Source organism: Chinchilla lanigera, unplaced genomic scaffold, assembly GCF_000276665.1.
Source record: "Chinchilla lanigera isolate Chin_1 unplaced genomic scaffold, ChiLan1.0 scaffold00006, whole genome shotgun sequence".
In the NCBI taxonomy this organism is placed as follows: Eukaryota; Metazoa; Chordata; class Mammalia; order Rodentia; family Chinchillidae; genus Chinchilla; species Chinchilla lanigera.
This window is the reverse complement of record NW_004955407.1, coordinates 13,735,072-13,744,919: the sequence shown is the minus strand read 5'-3', so window position 1 is coordinate 13,744,919 and position 9,848 is coordinate 13,735,072. Positions and strand designations below refer to the sequence as shown.

Genomic DNA, 9,848 nt, shown 5'->3' with positions numbered 1-9,848 from the left:
ATCTGTTTCCGTATGTGCTTGGTGGGTAAGTATGGTTTGCCCATTTCAGGGCAGCATGCCAAAAGCAGCATCTTCTTTACCCCCAACCCCTATTCTTGAATTTCTTCCATTTAACTCTTCACTTCTCTTGGTCTAACTCTATTTCCACAAAAGACAAATGGAGAATAAAACATGGAGGTTTCCCTAAGCTGCAGGCTGTTCACCCAGCTGAGGGCTACCCTCTTTGGCATTTCCCATCTAAGCGGACCCCAGGCCCCAGGCCATGCCGCAGCGGCCCAGAGAGATCTGTTACAGGGAAGGAGCTCTAAGGGAAGGAGGCACCTTGGGGAGCCACAGAGGTGGCAGAGCTGGCCCTGTACACCGGACACTCCTATCGGCCAGGCGGCAGCCAAGTTAGGTGAGGGCCCTGCGCAGAGTGAGCGAGCTGGGATCCCAGACGGGTCGGCCAGGCCCCGAGTCCGCGCAGCAGCAGGTCAGAAGAGGGCTGACCCCCACACCGAGGGAGGACAGAACCCGGAGTCATGGCCACACCGTTCCTGACCACCGGGGCCAACACGAGTCACAGCGGTGGAGAGCTGAGCTCCGGGCATGACTTCTGCCATGTGGAATCGCCCCAGACCCCGAGACCAAGGCGACCAGGAGCCTGATGGAAATGTTTGAGAAGGCTGCCGCACACCTCCAAAGCCTGATTCAGGTGGCCAGCAGGGAGCAGCTCCTGTACCTGTATGTCAGGTACAAGCACGTCAGAGTTGGAAATTGCAATACTCCTAAACCAAGGTTCTTTGATTTTGAAGGAAAGTAAAAATAGGAAGCCTGGAAAGCACTTGGTGACTCAAGCCCCACCCAAGCAATGCAAGAATATATCGCAGTAGTTAAAAAATTAGAGCCAGGTTGGAATCCTCAGACATCAGAGAAGGAAAAGAAGCAAAAAAGTGATTTTGGTGGGCCATTCGTTAGTTCTCTATATCATGAAGAAACTATCAGGGAAGAAGACAAAGACATATCTGATGACTGCAGGGAAAACATTAACCATATAACCAAAGCCATTCAATCAAAAAATGTGGATGTGAATATGAAGTTGAAGAGGGCAGAGCTCTACCCCATTGGACATGTGATCCAGGACATAAGGAACTAGTCACAGTTTTGCTACAATATAAAGCTGATGTTAAATGTCAGGACAATAAAGGTCAAACAGCTCTTCACTATGACAGGGTCTTGCTATATAGTTCAAAGTGGCCTTGAACTCACTATGTAGTCCAGGCTGGACTTGAGCTCACAGCGATCCAACTGCCTCAGTCTCCTAAGTGCTGAGATTACAGGCATGCACCACCAAGCCCGGTTTGATGTAACATTTTTAAATTTATTAATGTTGTTTTCCACTTTTGCAAGTTAGGTGAAACACCATATAGTGAAATCAAATGCAGGCAAAACTTTTGAAAAAAGACAATACTCATTCTACAAAGCAGTACAGAAAAGTTGTTAAGGCCTTGTACTTTTGTAAGCAAGACTTCTGTGATCAAATTCCATTCTAGTACTGACTTTGGACAGATTATTTAACTCATTGTATTTCAGTTTCCTCTTGATGAAATAAGGATAGAAACCTCAGAAATTTGGTATGAGAACATAATAAGTTTAAATAAGTAAAGTGCTTAGGACAGTGTATAGATTTAGCTGATTTTACATTTTATGATTAAAAATCCTTAATAAACTAGAAATGTGTAGTCAGGTAACATTAATAGATATAAAAACACTGCCACAAGAAGAGGGTCAGTGGAAGATAGCTGTATAGGAGAAATGGTTCTATGTATCCCTGGAAAAAAGCTAGTTTAAATCTGAAGCTGATTCTGATAAGACCTAAATGATAAATACTAGAATGACTACTAAAGGAAAAAACTTAGATAAGTAAAGAAATCAAAATAAGACATTAACAATATAGACTGCTATGTTCATTTAATGTAAAACCAAAGCAGTAAAGGAAGACTAAGGGAACCAACATGACATGACACCTATAGGAAAAAGGAGAAATAGCAGATGTAAGTTCTGCTATATAAATCCAGTCAAAAAGCAGATTGTCATTATCATTATCATTAATTATCATTAATTGTTGTCTACAATAAACAATGCCTTTTAGATTCAGAGATATAAATAGATTGAAAATAAAAGGGTAGAAAAATATCATGCAAACAGAAACCACAAAAAAGTGTTGTGTCTAAAATATCAGATAAAACAGATTTTCAAATATTACTAGAGATAAAGAAGCACATTTTATCACAATAAATGGGTCAAATCATCAGGAAAATACAATTGTAAACATATATCACAATATATGCAACAAAAACTCAGATGTGAAGGGGAAAATAGACAATTCAGAAATAATTGTTGGAGTGGCTGATGTTACCCCTCAGAGACAGAGCATTTACCTAAAATAACCCTAATTTCAATTCATAGGATAGCAAAAAAAAAAAAAAAATGATAATAGTATATCCATTTTCAATAATGGATGGAACAATTAAGCAGAAGATAAACGAGGAAGTAGAAAGTTTGAACAATACTACAAGCCCATTAGAGCTAAAAGACATGTTTAGAACATTGCATCCAACAACAACAGAATATACATTCTTTTCGAGCACACCTGGAACATTCTTCAGGATAGACCTTAAAACAAAGCCTCAGTAGGAAAAAAAAACTGGAAACTCACAAATGTGTTGAAAGTAAAGAGAACATTCTTGGATAACCATTGCATCTAGAGAGAAATCAGAAGACTTTGAAATAAATGAAAAAAAAAATGTATATGTATATACCAAAACTTATGGGATGGAGCTAAGCAGTGTTTAGATGGAAGTGTATAACTATAAATCTTATGCTAAGAAATAAATAATAATGCATCCAATCAATACACCAATCTTCCATCCTGAGACACTGGAAAAAAAAACAGCAGAATACATCTAAATAAAACATGAAGAAAGACACAAAGATTAGAGAAGAAATAGATGAAATGGTTTCTCGGTTACTTTTCTCATGTTGCTGAGACAAAATACCTGACATCCAAAATTAAGGAAGGAAAGGTTAATTTAGCCCACAGTTCATGGAGGTTTTACTCCATACTCAGCTGGCTCCAAGACAGAGCGGCACATGGCAGAGGGCAACACTTCATGGCGGTGGAAAACAGCAAAGGCAACAAGAGCAAAAGGCAAGAGCAATGGCAAGCATCCTCTCTTCCTCCGTTACATTGTATGCAAATGACCTGCTCCAGGGGGAGTGTAGCACTCACCCTTAATTCCAACACTGGACCATGAATCAATCATAAACTCCAGAAGCCTGCCCCATGACTGCATGAGGCTTTGGGGGAACATCCGGACACAAACTATAACAAATGGAAAATAGAAAAACAATAGAGAAAAACAGTAAAACCAAAAAGCTTTTCTTCACCAACTAGGACTCCCTACTATAAGAACCTGAAAGAATAAATAAAATCTGAAAGGTACAATAGATATTGTGAAAGCAGAAAGAAACTGCTCAAATAGGATACTATGAGGAACTGGGTCTATAACACAGATGAAGGTCACACACTAAACAATGACCCAAGTAAACCTAGTTGAGTTCTCCTTGTCAGCCCCGCCTCTCCGGAAACTCTTCTTGCTTTTGCATAGAGCCCAGGCGAAATGGAAGAGATGTATGTAGCATGGCAAATGGCAACACCTAACTGATTTAGGTGGAGTACTTAGTGTTTCCTGAAAGTTTTTTTTTAATTTTAATACTAGCAGTTCCAAAGCAGCAAAAATCACAGGTAAATACCTTTTTCTTATACCACTGAGCCACTATGAAGACAAAATCAAAACAACACAGAAACAACAAAAATGAAACATGACCTCAAGAAAAAAATGATAGCAATTTATAGTGGTTGCTATATTACAAACTGTTATCTTCAATGAGAATTATGGTTTCCAACCCAATATTTGAGAGAACTATTAAAATATCATAGTTAAATAATGCCTACGTATACCTCAATGTTCATGCATCACAAACTCTTAATACTGATGTTTTCCCATAGATCACACATTCCCTCTCACTTTTGGCACCTGTGCTTGTAATTCTTACCTGACTTCTAAACTACATGGGCAACAGATTATGCTTTATTAGCTTTAGTATTTAGGGAGGACTCAGTGCTACATTTACTGACAGAATGCTAAGTGCAATTTGTTGTAATACTGACATTAGGAGGAAAATGCCCGCTTCTACCTCAGAATGTGGAAGATGACTTCAGGTGATACAAGGGTTAACAGTGTGTGCGAAATAGAGAATGATTATATTGGCTGCTGAGTAAACAAAGAAAAGAAGACAGCTCTGCTCTCTTATTGTAATTGCAAATTTATTTTTTATAGTTTCTACAGTTTCTATTTCCCTTTAAACTGCCTTAATCTGTCTTCCTGCTGTGACCTATTTCCAGTAATGCATATTCAGTATAAAAATAGTAGATCAAATCATATCAGAATTCGAGTTACTCCTTGTCGAGCAGAAACATGTACTTTTATACAACACTGAAATAAATTCCTCTCATACTAATTATTTAATTTCCATAATATACTGACAGTATTCTGCCATTAAGTGTTCATATTTAAAACTTGTTTTCTAATATTTTAATAGTTCTTTCTTTAAACAACACTGTAAGGAAATATAGCTATTTTATAGATCAAGCAATTGAACAATCTGAAAGTTAAAATATTATTCCAAATAATGTGGTTATGTTGATGCTATAAACTAGGTTGTCATTTCATTTATTTTATCTGCCAGATCAAATGAGTTGATTAAGTGAATAATTAATCAATTAAACTGACATACAATCAGATTGATCAAGTATTAGGATTGATCATTTTAGGCTGAGGCTTCTCAAACTCTAGGCCATAAACAATCATGCTGGACTCACTGCAGTGATGATTAAAATTACAAATTCTACTCCTCATGCCAAAACTATAGATAAGATTTTCCTTGGGTAGGGCCCAGGACTCTGCATTTTGAACAAGTATCCCATATGGCTTTTGTGCATTTTAAATTTAAAAATAATGGCTATTGGTGATAAGTACTAGCAAATTGTAACTAACATTTCATAATGTTTATAGTAGGGGCTACCAATATTATAAGACCCTAGGACAAAGCATGTATAAGACCTTTATCTTGACTAAGTCATTGGGGAGTAGTATGAAACTTGTTAAAGCTCTGATTATTCCCGGTGCTCCTTCATATATTAAATTCACATGTACATTCTTTCTGCAGAATCTCAAAGTGTTCCACGTGAAATTACATATCTAGAATAACATCCTTGATTGACAGAACTTTGAGATATGTATATGTGTATGACCAGGTAAAGAAAAATTAAAATATATAAATTATTCAACTTATTGTGATTCAACTAAATAATTATATCACAAATTATACAAATTGGGTAATTTTCCCTGCCCCTTAAGTAACACCCAATCCATTTCCCCAATAATCTAAGAATACATTTGAGAGTATCTTTTCATTAGTAAGAGCCAGTAACAAGATCAGCCAGAGTAATATTAACATGTACCCTGTGTTTCTTACTTACTTTTCTCCTTGCTGGGACAAAATCTGTGACACCCACATGCTATGGGAGGAATAGTTCATTTAGCTCAGTTTGTAGAGGTTTCAGTCCATAAATGTCTGGTTCCAAGACAAAGTAGCATGGCAAAGGGGAATGGCAAGCAGGAACTAGGGAGCCTTCCTTCTTCTTTCATTTTGATTTCATTCAGGCTTCAAGCCTATTGGTTGGTACCACCTGTGCCCAAGGTGGGTTTTCCCACTTCAGGAAGCCCATCATCCACACCTAGAACTATGCTAAACCAATCATTAAACTAATCAACAATCCAGTCACTTCTCAAAAGCTCCATCTATGACAGTATGATGCTTTGGGTTACATCTAGATATAAGCCACAATATTATTCTTATATGAAAAGTGTATATCATATTTCAAAATTCATCCCATTCCACTGTTTTACAGTTCAAATTGTTAGGAAATTATTTCCTGTATTAAGCTGAATTTGATTGCTTATAATTTTCATAGTACTCTGTTAATACATTAAAAGTACTGATTTCTTTATGCCCTCTCAATCTGTTTCTACCACATGACCACTCCCACTCAATTTCCCAGACAGTACTGACCAAAAAAGAATTATATTAATAGCTATAGTACCTCTGGAGAATCCTGCAACTATAGCCATGATGTACATTAAGTCTAAAATAAGTCTTAAATTCATAGGTTACTCATTTAAAGTCTTTATCTCTGCATAAAATATATCTGAACTGCAAACTTTTTGTTTTATTGAGTTATCTTTCTCTCTTTGTCCCTGTCTGTCCCTGTCTGTCTGTCTGTCTGTCTGTCTCTGTCTATGTCTCTCTCTCTCTTACTCTTCATCCTGAATTCACCCGTGTTTACTTTCTTTTGGGTCTAGACTGTGCCACACAATTCTTTCTCTTACCAAACTATTTGTGCTTTTCTATCTTGAATCAATGTAAGCATCATCCATCTAACTCAATACAATACAAAACTCCCCTGCATATTTGTTTATTTATTATCATTGAATGATCCTTAATATCTACTATGCTTATTGCAGGAATCTATATATTCTCAGGTTCATCACATTCATTTTCAACAGATGAAGAATATTGGTGATATTATGAAATAATTCTACCTATTGTTTAGCTCCTGCCATAAATTTCAATGTAATTATTTTTATGTTATAAAATGGAATTTATTCTAATGCAGTTAATAAATTAAGGAACATTATAAATTATAAACATTATAAATGAAGGACCATTAATATAAGCATAATAAAATATTCATGGTTGCCTCTCCACAGTGTCATCCAGGCCAAACATCAGATGAACACAGAAAGTTGTACCAGGTGAATGGAGTTGAGTGAAAGTAAACCAGATAATCCCAAGCACATACTTCAGCCATCACCAGATGTAGCGGTTCTCCATGTGTGCTGTGATCCATGCCCACCCACATCTGCCACTGCAACTCGCTGGTCATTGTTAACCAACCTTTCCCTACCACATCACAATAATTGAAAAGTGACAACCTTCCAACACTTATTGTACAGATGAACTTGCATCATTTCAAAGTAAGGCATCATATTGACTACAATAATTGCCTATGCATTCCTTAACCACTTAGTATGTGAAAAATGTGCTAACCTTTTTATTAGGTATCAGTTTTTTGTGTGGCACAGGTGATATTTTTCGATGATCTTCCTAAAGCCACATTTTCCATGAGCCCTTTAGTTCTGATTGTGCAATTTTGTATAACTTGGTAAAATGGTTATTTATAGTCAATTTGACTCGGCTACCATACCGAAATATTTGGTCAAACATGACTCTGTGAGCCCATTATTTATACGAAATCACTGTTTAAATCAGTAGACTTAGTGAAGCACATGTGTGTCCCTTATATAATTAGTTGCAGATCTTATTTTATTTTAAAGAGAATAAAAAATAATAAAAACCACATTAGAAATGACACAGAATTTCACTACACAAGATGATAGGGATTGAACAATGGTTATTACATTGCATATTGTTGTCTTCAAATTAGTCATTCAGATTACCAGATATAAGCATGCAAAACTGGTCAAAAAAATTAAAAAGAAGAAAAAATCATTTAAGCATTGACTGTTCCTTTCAATAGACCAGTAGAAATCAGCAGTACAATTATACCAGCTATCTTGTGTATATACATATATACTTTTTCCCTTCCTTCTTTCTTCTCTCCTTTCCCTTGTTTCAGGTTTAAATTCCTATAGAAAAAGCTTCTGTCTATTTTCAGACCTGAATTGCAGCATCAACTCTTACCTGGGTACCCAGTCTGCTAGACTACACTAATTTGGGATGAGCCAGCCTCCCAATTAGTATGAACTAATTCTGTAATATAGCCTCCCCTCCCAGAAGTGTTTTTGGATTTCAGATCTTTTTTTCCCAATGTTGGAATGCTTGCATATAAATAAAGAAATATCTTGAGGGTGGGACCCAAATCTAAATACTAAACTTGTCTATGCTTCATTTACACTTCATCGTGCAGTCCAAAGATAATTTTTACACAACACTTTTAGTGCACCTGCACTTTGATTGAGAAGAGTAACAAGAAGTCAGCTGTGGAAATTTCCACTTATGGTTTTATGTTGATGTTCATAAAGTTTCGGATTTTGGAACGTTTTGGAGTATGAAATTTTCAGATTATATTTGCTCAGCCTGTAATGGTTGCCCTGTTAAATAGGCATACGTCACTATTCCTGCAGGCGGAAAGTGGGGCTTAGCAAAGCTGGCTTAGCAAAGCAAGCGGTGACCTATGAATTTCAATATCCCAGATCACGTGGGCAGAACACTTCCCACGAACCCATATGCAGATGTCTCCAAGAACCTTGGCAGGTTTTTGATAGGATAACCTATGTGTGTGATGTCAACGGGGGAACTATGAAAGGAGAAAAGGACATAGACAGGAAGAGCTCACTTAGGTGCTGCCTCTTGCTATCCCATCCTGTACCCTGGGATGTACTTTTATCTTCATTTTCTATGTATATTTTGGCTTCTATTTTTCTTCCCTTTTTACTCAGCTCAAACTCACTCTGCAGAGCCACTTTGTCTCTTACCTTCATTTTAAATTTTTCCTATCTCTTTAATGTTTCCTACCTCCAATAAATGTGAAATTGCCACCGTTTTTGCTTGTTTCTTTCAATATGAAAAGAACCTAGAAGTCACCTCGAGGAGCTTCTAGTACCCACAACCCTCCTAACAGTCCTGTCTCATTAGAAAGCTTTGACTGATACAGCTGGTGAATTTTATAACAACATCAGAAAAAAGGAAGGAATGGAGGAAGAGAGGAAGGAACTGTCTTAATTCTTCTACTTTTATATTAAAGCTTGTATTTTAGTTTAGATATCTTGACTAATTTTGTATATTCTCTAATACATTAAATTATATCCCCTTCCTAGCATCCAAAAACTCTCAAAAGATTTTTAACCTGTTTTATAAGACCACTACAAGGAAAAGCTAAATGTTATTTACAAAAATACTTAGTCATACATTGATAAATTTAAATTTATAAAATTCTTGAACTTCCACCCTTTCTTAAAGGTTAAGTTTGAGTTTTACCATTTCTGTGAGTTACTAATGATTTCTTTCCTCTCCAGTTCTTTGTCACTATCACTACCCTTTATCTGCTAATATTTGTTTTCATGCTTTATGTATTCCTGATTAGAAAAGCTGCATCAGAAGTGTCTGAGGTTAAGAAATTTGTCTCATCCATAGGACTATCATAAGGATCCATCAGTAAATGTTTACCATAACTATGTATTTTAAAATGTTTATAGTTTCTATATTTTCCATATTTCACAAGTGCTGAAGCATTTGATTGTGCTCAGAGGAAAATTTCTGAATTTTTTTGTATTTCCTTCTAAACAATTTGGTTAAAATACAGGTTTTAGAAGTGATAATTAAGACAGTTAATAATAATTATATATTGAGTGTCTAAAGAGTTCTAAAACTTTTATGTAATCATTATATTTTATCCATATAACAGACAATAAGATATAAAGATATCTTATTATTTTAATAAGGTAAGAAACAGTATCATTTCCTGAAATTTACTAAATATCCTAAGAATGAAACTATTGCAAATAACTAGAGACATAAACTAGTAAGTAGCAAAATGCAGAATTAAATTTAGAAATATTGATTCCAGCTTTCAATCATGATTTAGATGTCAACTGGTGCTTAAGCTGAACTACACTTATGGAAAAGCTTGTGGTGCTCTATTTTTCAGATACATTTTTCAA

General features: G+C 36.0%; 1 pseudogene; it reads left to right on the top strand.

The window, feature by feature from the left end:
• Positions 1 to 521: 521 nt before the first annotated feature.
• Positions 522 to 8,240, top strand: LOC102003946 (annotated as a pseudogene).
• Positions 8,241 to 9,848: the final 1,608 nt, after the last annotated feature.